Raw genomic sequence first — 12,301 nt, 5'->3', positions numbered from 1 at the left:
ACGTCCTCGATCCCAAAACAGTTGCTTCAAACTATAACTGGACGGATAATGGACTGAACACAAGACTCTGGGGGTGATTTACTGTGTTTAAAGGGGATCCTTCAACTTGTTTCTGTTGGAGGGTGGAAAATGACCAAGTTTGGAAGGTTGTTTCTTTAACTACTACGTTAGTTGGCAGAAAGCCCTTGGTTACCAACTACGGCAGAAGAAATGGATCAAAATAAGGAGTTTTCTTTTCTTCTTGGCAGTGGAAAACACTTGGGTTTTATTTGGCCTAAGAGACGCACAGCACTTGTCTGGGTGGGATTGGAGAGAACAGCATCTGTAGGTTACTCTTCCTAGTGAATTCCATGAAAACAGAGTAGATACACTGCACTACAGTACTAGTCAAAGGTTTGGACACACCTACTCATTCAATATTTATTTTTACTATTATTCTACATTGTACATTCATAAAAAAAACTATGAAATAGCACATGGGAATCATGTAGTCAACAAAGAAGTGTTAAACAAATCAAAATATATTTTAGATTTTAGATTCTTCAAAGTAGCCACACTTTGCCTTGAAGACAGCTTTGTACACTCTTGGCATTCTCTCAACCAGCGTCCCTGGAATGCTTTTCCAACAGTCTTGAAGGAGTTCCCACATATGCTGAGCACTTGTTGGCTGGTTTTCCTTCACTCTGCGGTCCTACTCATCCCAAACCATCTCAATTGGGTTGAGGTCGGGTGATTGTGGAGGCCAGGTCATCTAACACAGCCTGTGTTGGGTCATTTTCCTGTTGAAAAACAAATGATAGTTCCACTAAGCGCAAACCAGATGGGATGGCGTATCGCTGTATAATGCTGTGGTAGCCATGCTGGTTAAGTGTGCCTTGAATTCGAAATAAATCACCAACAGTGTCACCAGCAAAGCATCCCCACACCATCACACCTCCTTCTCCATGATTCATGGTGGGAACCACACATGCGGAGATCGGCTGTTCACCTCCTCCTCCATGCTTCACGGTGGGAACCACACATGCAGAGATTGGCTGTTCACCTCCTCCTCCATGCTTCACGGTGGGAACCACACATGCAGAGATTGGCCGTTCACCTCCTCCTCCATGCTTCACGGTGGGAACCACACATGCAGAGATCGGCCGTTCACCTCCTCTGCATCTCACTAAGACACGGCGGTTGGAACCAAAAATCTCAAGTTTAAAATATATTTTGATTTGTTTAACACTTTTTTGGTTACTACAGGATTCCATATGTGTTATTTCATAGTTGGGATGACTTCACTATTATTCTACAATGTAGAAAATAGTTTAAAAAATAAAGAAAAACCATTGAATGAGTAGGTGTGTTCACACTTTTGACTGGTACTCTATTTTAATCAAAATAAATGTGGTGTAGGTTAAGATATCTGAACATTTAAAGTTGATATAACTCAGGCAGCACAATAACTTGAAATAATAAGCTGCAAATATTTGTTTTCAGTGGATACACAAGTCCAGTACCTCACTCTGTAAAGAATCTGGATCCTTCTCTCTGCTCTGCACAGAATAACAATGAGCTGACGAGTTCAGATAGGAATGCCATTTGTAATCAGACGTCCAAGTCAAGGCACTGCCATTAAACAGAAGAACATAAATACCTTTCAATTTAATTATTTTCTAAAATATTTCAGTCGTAGTAGCCAAATTCAGTAGCATTGAAGTGAAGTTTTAGATGTTTCCGGATCAACGCCACAACTGCAGACAGACACCTGTTAGAAAGTATGTGAAAGGGTGGGATAAGATTACTCAAGGCCACTGCAGCACTTTGGGGGCGTTTACACAGGCAGCCAAGTCTTTTGACCAATCAGATCAGATCTGCAAAAGATCTAACCGTGTTGTGTAATGGTGAGAGGTTAGCATGTCTTGGGGCTATGATATTTGTGCGCCTGTAACTTTCTGACTCATAGCCAAGAAATCTGTAATGCATTTTGACATTTTTGCAGAGGTCATAGTCACACAATTTTACATCTATCTAAGATGTTTGTTGCAGTATTTCTCAATGAAAAAATGTGCATGAAAACTATCCATCACTCTGTAAATGACAACAAACACTTAATTGAGGAATCCCATCCACTCCTACTAGGAGTACTACTGTTGACAAATCACCAATGAAGGGGCGTAGACTTCGGCTACCGAACTTCGACTTGCCTCAAGAAAACATTTTGTGTGCTTGTACAGCCGGAAAAAAGCCTTCCCGAACACCAAAAAGAAGAAAAAATGTCACAAAATGTTGGCATTATATATGCGCAAACTGTTTCCACTGGGAAACATGTGACACTCCCTAACCCCAAACCCTACCTTCATTTTAAACCAATGAGGAAATTCAACATTAGTTCTCTGGTCAGTCACGTCCCATTAGTTTTTCCCAACCTCATGGTACGGAGGAGGTGGCGGGTCATACACGTTGGCGTAGGGAGGAGCTTGTGTTGAAGGCAGCATGGGAGGAGCTTGTGTTGAAGGAAGCATGGGAGGAGCTTGTGTTGAAGGCAGCATGGGAGGAGCTTGTGTTGAAGGCAGCATGGGAGGAGCTTGTGTTGAAGGCAGCATGGGAGGAGCTTGTGTTGAAGGCAGCATGGGAGCAACTTCCTTGGAAGACAGCATGGGAGGAGTTCGAAGAATAGTTCCCATTTCCATGTTGGTTGCAAAGCTAAGTTAATAAACAGATCACTGGCCATTTTGAATCCCACCGTACCTTCTCCGCTGTGCAATCCGGTTTCCGAGCTGGTCACGGGTGCACCTCCGCCACGCACAAGGTACTAACCGATATCCTAACCGTCATCGATAAAAGATTGTACTGTGCAGCCGTCTTCATCGACCTGGCCAAGGCGTTTGACTCTGTCAATCATCGTATTCTTATCGGCAGACTCAACAGCCTTGGTGTCTCAAATGACTGCATTGCCTGGTTCACCAACTACTCCTCAGACAGAGTGTGTCAAATCGGAGGGCCTGTTGTCCGGTCCTCTGGCAGTCTCTATGGGGGTACCACAGGGTTCAATTCTCGGGCCTACTCTCTTCTCTGTATATATCAACGATGTCGCTCTTGCTGCGGGTGATTCCCTGATCCACCTCCACACAGACGACACCATTCTGTATTCATCTGGCCCTTCTTTGAACACTGTGTTAACAAACCTTCAAACGAGCTTCAATGCCATAAAGCACTCCTTCCGTGGCCTCCAACTGCTCTTAAATGCTAGTAAAACTAAATGCATGCTTTCAATCGTTCACTGCCCTCACCCGCCCGCCTGACTAGCATCACTACTCTGGACGGTTCTGACTTAGAATATGTGGACAACTACAAATACCTAGGTGTCTGGCTAGACTGAAAACGTTCCTTCCAGACTCATATTAAACGTCCCAAGTCAAAAATTTAATCTAGAATCAGCTTTCTAATCCGCAACAAAGCCTCCTTCACTCACGCCGCCAAACATACCATAGTAAAACTGACTATCCTACCGGTCCTCGACTTCAGCGATGTCATTTACAAAATAGCCTCCAACACTCTACTCAGCAAACTGGATGCAGTCTATCACAGTGCCATCCGTTTTGCCACCAAAGCCCCATATACCACCTACCACTGCGACCTGTATGCTCTAATCGGCTGGCCCTCGCTACATATTTGTCGCCAGACCCACTGGCTCCAGGTCATCTATAAGTCTATGCTAGGTAAAGCTCTGCCTTATCTCAGCTCACTGGTCACAATAACAACACCCACCTGCAGCATGTGCTCCAGCAGGTATATCTCACTGGTCATCCCCAAAGTCAACACCTCCTTTGGCCGCCTTTCCTACCAGTTCTCTGCTGCCAATGACTGGAACGAATTGCAAAAATCACTGAAGCTGGAGACTTATATTTCCCTCACTAACTTTAAACATCAGCTATCTGAGCAGCTAACTGACCACTGCAGCTGTACATAGTCCATCTGTAAATAGTCCACCCAATCTACCTACCTCCTCCCCATATTTGTTTTTATTTACTTTTCTGCTCTTTTGCACACCAGTATTTCTACCTACACATCATCATCTGCACATCTATCACTCCAGTGTTAATTTGATAAATTATAATGACTTGCTACTATGGCCTATGTATTGCCTTACCTCCTCAAACCATTTGCACACACTGTATATAGACTTTATTCTTTTTTTTTTTTATTGTGTTATTGACTGTACGCTTGTTCAAATTCCATGTGTAACTCTGTGTTGTTGTTGTTGTTTGTGTCGCACTGCTTTGCTTTATCTTAGCCAGGTCGCAGTTATTAATGAGAACTTGTTCTCAACTGGCCTACCTGGTTAAATAAAGGTGAAATATATATATATATATATATTTTTTTTTTAAGTAAAAACCTTTAAAGTACTACTTAAGTTGTTTTTTGTACTTCACATTTACTATTTATATTTTGGACAACTTTTACTTCATTACATTCCTAAAGAAAATGCTGTACTTTTTACTCCAAACATTTTCCTTGACACCCAAAAGTTCTCATTACATTTTGAAGAGGGACAGGAAATGGTCCAATTCAAGAGAACGTCCCTGGTTATCTCTACTGCCTCTGATCTGGTGGACTCACTAAACAGAGAACGTCCCTGGTTATCTCTAATGCCTCTGATCTGGTGGACTCACTAAACAGAGAACGTCCCTGGTTATCTCTAATGCCTCTGATCTGGTGGACTCACTAAACAGAGAACGCTCCTGGTTATCTCTACTGCCTCTGATCTGGAGGACTCACTAAACAGAGAACATCCCTGGTCATCCCTACTGCCTCTGATCTGGTGGACTCACTAAGCAGAGAACGCTCCTGGTTATCTCTACTGCCTCTGATTGGTGGACTCACTAAACACAAATGCTTTGTTTGTAAATGATGTCAGAGTGTTGGAGTGTGTCCCTCACAGAGATTGCAGGCTGAAGTTACCCCGAGACTCCGATCCTGGGTCTGTTTAGCATTTTCCTCACCAATGGTTAAGGTTAGGATTGGGGGAGGGGGACCTGATCCTAGATCTGTACCTAGGGGAAACTTCACCCTGAGCGAGATGTCAGTCAACATTCCAACCACTTCCTTCTTCATTGGAAAACATGCAAATGCTAAGTTACACAAAGAGTACACCTGCATCCCAAATGACACCCTATTCCCTATATAGTACACTACTTTTGACCAGGGCCCATTGGGCACTATGTAGGGTATAGGGTACAATTTAGGATGAAGTCCTGCATTTTATTATGACCATAGTAATAACTTCCGCCAGGTTGCAGTTCGGTAATAAAGTCCTACATTTAAACAGAGTAAAAACAAAGGGGCTTTTTCAATAGTTGGACGTGTGCCCCACCTGCACTCTTGTGGTTACAATTCTCACAAATGCTTGCATTGCTTTCCATTCCTCTGAAACAAAGTACTGTGGTTTTGTCTTTTTTCCAGCACTGATCTGCACGTACTGCGTATACAGTGCCTTGCGAAAGTATTCGGCCCCCTTGAACTTTGCGACCTTTTGCCACATTTCAGGCTTCAAACATAAAGATATAAAACTGTATTTTTTTGTGAAGAATCAACAACTAGTGGGACACAATCATGAAGTGGAACAACATTTATTGGATATTTCAAACTTTTTTAACAAATCAAAAACTGAAAAATTGGGCGTTCAAAATTATTTAGCCCCCTTAAGTTAATACTTTGTAGCGCCACCTTTTGCTGCGATTACAGCTGTAAGTCGCTTGGGGTATGTCTCTATCAGTTTTGCATATCGAGAGACTGACATTTTTTCCCATTCCTCCTTGCAAAACAGCTCGAGCTCAGTGAGGTTGGATGGAGAACATTTGTGAACAGCAGTTTTCAGTTCTTTCCACAGATTCTCGATTGGATTCAGGTCTGGACTTTGACTTGGCCATTCTAACACCTGGATATGTTTATTTTTGAACCATTCCATTGTAGATTTTGCTTTATGTTTTGGATCATTGTCTTGTTGGAAGACAAATCTCCGTCCCAGTCTCAGGTCTTTTGCAGACTCCATCAGGTTTTCTTCCAGAAGGGTCCTCTATTTGGCTCCATCCATCTTCCCATCAATTTTAACCATCTTCCCTGTCCCTGCTGAAGAAAAGCAGGCCCAAACCATGATGCTGCCACCACCATGTTTGACAGTGGGGATGGTGTGTTCAGGGTGATGAGCTGTGTTGCTTTTACGCCAAACATAATGTTTTGCATTGTTGCCAAAAAGTTCAATTTTGGTTTCATCTGACCAGAGCACCTTCTTCCACATGTTTGGTGTGTCTCCCAGGTGGCTTGTGGCAAACTTTAAACGACACTTTTTATGGATATCTTTAAGAAATGGCTTTCTTCTTGCCACTCTTCCATAAAGGCCAGATTTGTGCAATATACGACTGATTGTTGTCCTATGGACAGAGTCTCCCACCTCAGCTGTAGATCTCTGCAGTTCATCCAGAGTGATCATGGATCTCTGATCAGTATTCTCCTTGTATGAGCTGAAAGTTTAGAGGGACGGCCAGGTCTTGGTAGATTTGCAGTGGTCTGATACTCCTTCCATTTCAATATTATCGCTTGCACAGTGCTCCTTGGGATGTTTAAAGCTTGGGAAATCTTTTTGTATCCAAATACGGCTTTAAACTTCTTCACAACAGTATCTCGGACCTGCCTGGTGTGTTCCATCTTCTTCATGATGCTCTCTGCGCTTTTAAAGGACCTCTGAGACTATCACAGTCCAGGTGCATTTATACGGAGAATTGATTACACACAGGTGGATTGTATTTATCATCATTAGTCATTTAGGTCAACATTGGATCATTCAGAGATCCTCACTGAACTTCTGGAGAGAGTTTGCTGCACTGAAAGTAAAGGGGCTGAATAATTTTGCACGCCCAATTTTTTCAGTTTTTGATTTGTTAAAAAAGTTTGAAATATCCAATAAATGTCGTTCCACTTCATGATTGTGTCCCACTTGTTGTTGATTCTTCACAAAAAAAATACAGTTTTATATCTTTATGTTTGAAGCCTGAAATGTGGCAAAAGGTCGCAAAGTTCAAGGGGGCCGAATACTTTCGCAAGGCACTGTACCTGCATGTGTTTTTTATTTTTTTTTTTACCTTTATTTAACTAGGCAAGTCAGTTAAAAACAAATTCTTATTTTCAATGACGGCCTAGGAACAGTAGGTTAACTGCCTGTTCAGTTTGTACCTTATCAGCTCGGGGGTTTGAACTTGCAACCTTCCGTTTACTAGTCCAACACTCTAACCACTAGGCTACCCTGCCGCCCCATATTGCGAGGCACAACACTGTTGAACAGGATGATGGGAAATAACAAAGCAGCCCTGACAACCTCCACAAGAAACATGAAAACATTAACCCTTCATACACATCACTGAAAGACAACAAATGATTAACTGAATTAAACAGTAGAGTTTACAACTTTAGAAAATGAGACAAAGTATTTAGAAAATAAGTTTATTTGATGTTAGAGGAGTTACCAGACAGGAAAACGGGTGATTCACGTGGGTGATTGTTTGACAATGAAATGGGCCCCTTCCCTCGGGCACGTTACTTCCAGAACCCACAAACAAATTGTCTCACATTAACAGAAGTGCTCAGCCGTTACTAAGGCATATTGGGGTGCAACACATTGGCAGTCCAATGAAGGCAAACACCCAAACTGACCCCAACCCTAAACTTAACCCTCGTCTTAATTAAACCTGACCTAATTTAGTGCCTAATGAACATGACCCAGGAATGTTCCTAGTTCATTACGTGTTTCAATAGTTCAGTAATGGTACCGAGGAAGACCTATGAAGCCCAGGTGGATTCCATACTTACAATACAGAGAAATATGGCTTCCAGAATGGTTATTCAGCTGTCCCCATAGGAGAACCCTTTTTGGTTCCAGGTAGAACCCTTTTCTGGTTCCCTTTTGTGGAAAGAGTTCTACACGGAACTCAAAAGGGTTCTTCTACCTGGAACAAAATAGGTTCTACCTGGAACCAAAAATAGTTCTTCAAAAGGTTCTCGTATGGGAGACGAAGTGACCTTTTTAGGTTCAACATAGCACCTTTTGTACAGAGGAATCAACCCAATGTAAAGGGAACCAGGCCCATATTCATAAAGCCTTTGAGAAGTAGAAGTACTGATCTAGGATCAAGGTCCCCCCCCATTGTCCATGTAACACCAACAACACATGTTATCTTATTTATAAGAAGGAGAAAAAAACAGATCCGAGATCAACCTTCCGTCTCTGAGAAGATTTATAAATATCAGCCCTGATTTCTTAATGAGTCGTCCCTCCTTTAACATTTGATTGATTTATTATTTATTTTTGGGGGTAAAACAACATGCCAGTCACTTCCTTCTTCAGTGGAAAACATGCAAATGCTCATCTAGGTCACGCAAAGACTACGACTATGTCCAAAATGGCACCCTATCCCCTATGTAGTGTACTACTTTTGTCCAGGGCCCATAGGGCACTATGTAGGGAATAGGGTACAATTTAGGATGCATTTCTACATCTTAGTTTGACCACAGTAATCACTTCTGTGAAGGTGCAGTTTGGTTGTATTGTTCTACATTTAAACAGAGTAAAACCAAAGGGACTTTTTGAATAGTTGGAAGACCCTTGTTTGTCCCATCTACACTCTTGTGGTTTATTTTCTCACGACAAGCATTGCTTTCCATTCCTCTGAAACAAAGTACTGTGGTTTGGTCTTTTTTCCAGCACTGATCTGCACGTACTGCGTATACCTGCATGTGAGGCACAACACTGTTGAACAGGATGATGGGAAATAACAAAGCAGCCCTGACAACCTCCACAAGAAACATGAAAACAAGAAACATGAAAACATGAAAACATTAACCCTTCATACACATCACTGAAAGAGCATCTGTGTGAACTGAGCATCTGTGTGCTCAGCCTTTACTAAGACATATTGGGGTGCAACACATTGGCAGTCCAATGAAGGCAAAAGCTAAAACTGACCCCAACCTCAACCCTAACCTTAACCCCAACCCTAACTTTAACCCTAGCCTTAAACCCAACCCTGGTCCAGTTGTAACCAATGAGGAAATTCAACATGGGTTCGCAGGTCAGTCACGTCCCTCTAGTGTTTCCCATCGTACTGGTACGGAGGAGGTGGCTGGTAATAAGAGCTGGCATGAAGAGGAGCTTGTGTTGAAGACAGCATGGGATGAGCTTGTGTGGCAGGCAGCATGGGAGGAGCTTGAGGAGTAGTTGCCATTTCCATGTTGGGTGCGTTTCTATAGCTAAGATCCATGGTCACCTCAGCCGAGGAGGCTTTTTGGATTCTACGGGTCATTACCAATGCCAGAAGCATTACAATGGCCTGCAAGTAAGAGACAATTGAAATGGGTTTTATTTTCAACCTATAAGATATGGCTTGTATATTGTAAACAGATGTGTTGTTTAATACTGATTTTATTAAAAATCAAGCATATCTTCCCTTCCTCTCAATGAAGGCTGTTCTCTTTTTTTCCCCTGCCCAATGTAATTAAGAAGGATAGTCATGGCCGTCAATAAAGTGTTTGGCTTGTGAGACCGCTTGGAAAGGCATCTTAATCAGCGAAGCTTCCTTAAAATATCAAGGTTGATAGGAGCAGAACAGTGACATTCCCTTTGTATCTATGTGTTGTAGGCAGACCTACATTATATTCCCTTTGTATCTATGTGTTGTAGGCAGGCCTACATTATATTCCCTTTGTATCTATGTGTTGTAGGCAGACCTACATTATATTCCCTTTGTATCTATGTGTTGTAGGCAGACCTACATTATATTACCTTTGTATCTATGTGTTGTAGGCAGACCTACATTATATTCCCTTTGTATCTATGTGTTGTAGGCAGACCTACATTATATTCCCTTTGTATCTATGTGTTGTAGGCAGACCTACATTACATTCCCTTTGTATCTATGTGTTGTAGGCAGACCTACATTATATTCCCTTTGTATCTATGTGTTGTAGGCAGACCTACATTACATTCCCTTTGTATCTATGTGTTGTAGGCAGACCTACATTATATTCCCTTTGTATCTATGTGTTGTAGGCAGACCTACATTATATTCCCTTTGTATCTATGTGTTGTAGGCAGACCTACATTACATTCCCTTTGTATCTATGTGTTGTAGGCAGACCTACATTATATTCCCTTTGTATCTATGTGTTGTAGGCAGACCTACATTATATTCCCTTTGTATCTATGTGTTGTAGGCAGGCCTACATTATATTCCCTTTGTATCTATGTGTTGTAGGCAGACCTACATTATATTCCCTTTGTATCTATGTGTTGTAGGCAGACCTACATTATATTACCTTTGTATCTATGTGTTGTAGGCAGACCTACATTATATTCCCTTTGTATCTATGTGTTGTAGGCAGACCTACATTATATTCCCTTTGTATCTATGTGTTGTAGGCAGACCTACATTACATTCCCTTTGTATCTATGTGTTGTAGGCAGACCTACATTATATTCCCTTTGTATCCATGTGTTGTAGACAGACCTACATTATTTTAGCACTGCAGCTCCTGTTTTGGATGTGTGTAAAACCCCCTCCATAATGTAGGTGACGTGTGTAAAACCCTCTCCATAATGTAGGCGACGTGTGTAAAACCCCCTCCATAATGTAGGTGACGTGTGTAAAACCCCCTCCAGGATGTAGGCGACGTGTGTAAAAACCCCCTCCAGGATGTAGGCGACGTGTGTAAAACCCCCTCCAGGATGTGGACTACATGTGTCAATGCCCATCATGAAACGACAGTTGAACATCTTGGTGAATACCTGAGAACCTCGTATTTAGAAGTTATTTTTCTTGTAACAATTGTTTATTTTCATATTTATTTTTACATTTATTTTGTATCCAAAAACCCTTACCCTAGGCCTAGGTAACAAAGGTTCAACAGCATTACGTCATGTCTTATTTTATGATATCATTAGGCTACATTTTACATGTATTTGTTGTTGTTGAAGAAACAAACAGATTGCTTGTTTTTTGTAGAATTTGATTTAAACCTAACTTATTAGAATGATTCAACATCCTGGTTTTATGGTGAGAACGTACATGCATACAATGCAACTTCTGGAGAAGTGTGAATGCGATCTGTAACATGGTGGCAGGGACTGGGAGGCTAGTCAGGATTGAGGGAAAGATGAACGGAGCAAAGTTTTGTATTTTTTTTTAAGTAGACAAGTCAGTTAAGAACAAATTCTTATTTTCAATGACGGCCTACCCCAGCCAAACCCTAATCCGGACGACGCTGGGTCAAATGTGCGCCGCTATATGGGGAAACCAATCACGTCTGGTTGTGATACAGCCTGGAATCGAACCAGGGTCTGTAGTGACACCTCTAGCACTCATGCAGTGCATAGGATTGCTGTGCCACTCGGGAGCCCCCCCCCCACACAAAAAAAAGAAGCACATAGAGATCCTTGATAAAAACCTTGTCCAGAGCTCTCAGGACCTCAGACTGGTTGTGCTATTCTACTCACCGTAACGACCACGTAGAAAATACAGGTGTTCCTCACAATATTCATGTCCATGTAAATCTTCACAATTAGATCCATACAAGGCTGAAATAATACCAACAAAGGAATTACACAAGGAATAATAACACCAACAGCTCTATGTTATGTTTAGCTATTAAATTAGACTAACTAGACTACTGTACGTATAAGGAAAACCAACACTCACTTGTTTGTAAACAAAGCCATGCTGTATGCAGGGAGAAAATACACAAATTTCAGTGTTCAGTCCATACAAATATACAGTGAATGTACAGACAGCCCCAGTGTAATTTCTGTACATGTAAGACCCAGTCTAAACTCAGCAAAAACACAGGACCCTTGTCGGAGAGGATTGCATGTACACGAGGAGGGGACAGGAGAACCCCAATCTTTATACCCATGGAACAATCCACAGCATTCACCCTGTTCAGAGTTTTAAGAAGAGTGAAACAAGAAACAAGACGAACGGCAAGGCAATTCAAATTTAATTCAATATTTAACAGAATTATTTGAAAAGTACTTTCGGGACAACCTATCAGTTTTTCTGATTGTTTGTTGTTGTTGTTGTTGTTGTTGATTAAAGTGAAACATTTAATGACATGGGTGTGGAAGGTTTCTTAAGATCTAGTTTAGACCAGTTTAACTGATCATATAAAACCACATCCTGTTAGATAATAACTTACAGTGGTTTGCAGTTCCGTCAGTCATGGTACCACATCCTGTTAGATAATAACTTACAGTGGTTTGCAGTTCCGTCAG

At 41.6% G+C, this 12,301-nt stretch overlaps 1 long non-coding RNA gene across 1 annotated transcript; it reads right to left on the bottom strand.

The window, feature by feature from the left end:
- Positions 1-7,473: 7,473 nt before the first annotated feature.
- LOC139394258 (uncharacterized) lies at positions 7,474-11,752 on the bottom strand. The gene is made up of 3 exons (XR_011629808.1): positions 11,730-11,752; positions 11,528-11,608; positions 7,474-9,365 (listed from the first exon to the last, which is right to left on the bottom strand). It is a non-coding gene; the product is annotated as an uncharacterized lncRNA (long non-coding RNA).
- Between the last annotated feature and the right edge of the window lie 549 nt (positions 11,753-12,301).

This window comes from Oncorhynchus clarkii, unplaced genomic scaffold (assembly GCF_045791955.1).
Source record: "Oncorhynchus clarkii lewisi isolate Uvic-CL-2024 unplaced genomic scaffold, UVic_Ocla_1.0 unplaced_contig_796_pilon_pilon, whole genome shotgun sequence".
NCBI classification, from domain to species: Eukaryota; Metazoa; Chordata; class Actinopteri; order Salmoniformes; family Salmonidae; genus Oncorhynchus; species Oncorhynchus clarkii.
Note: the sequence above shows the minus strand (reverse complement) of the source record. Positions and strands in the feature narration are given on the sequence as shown.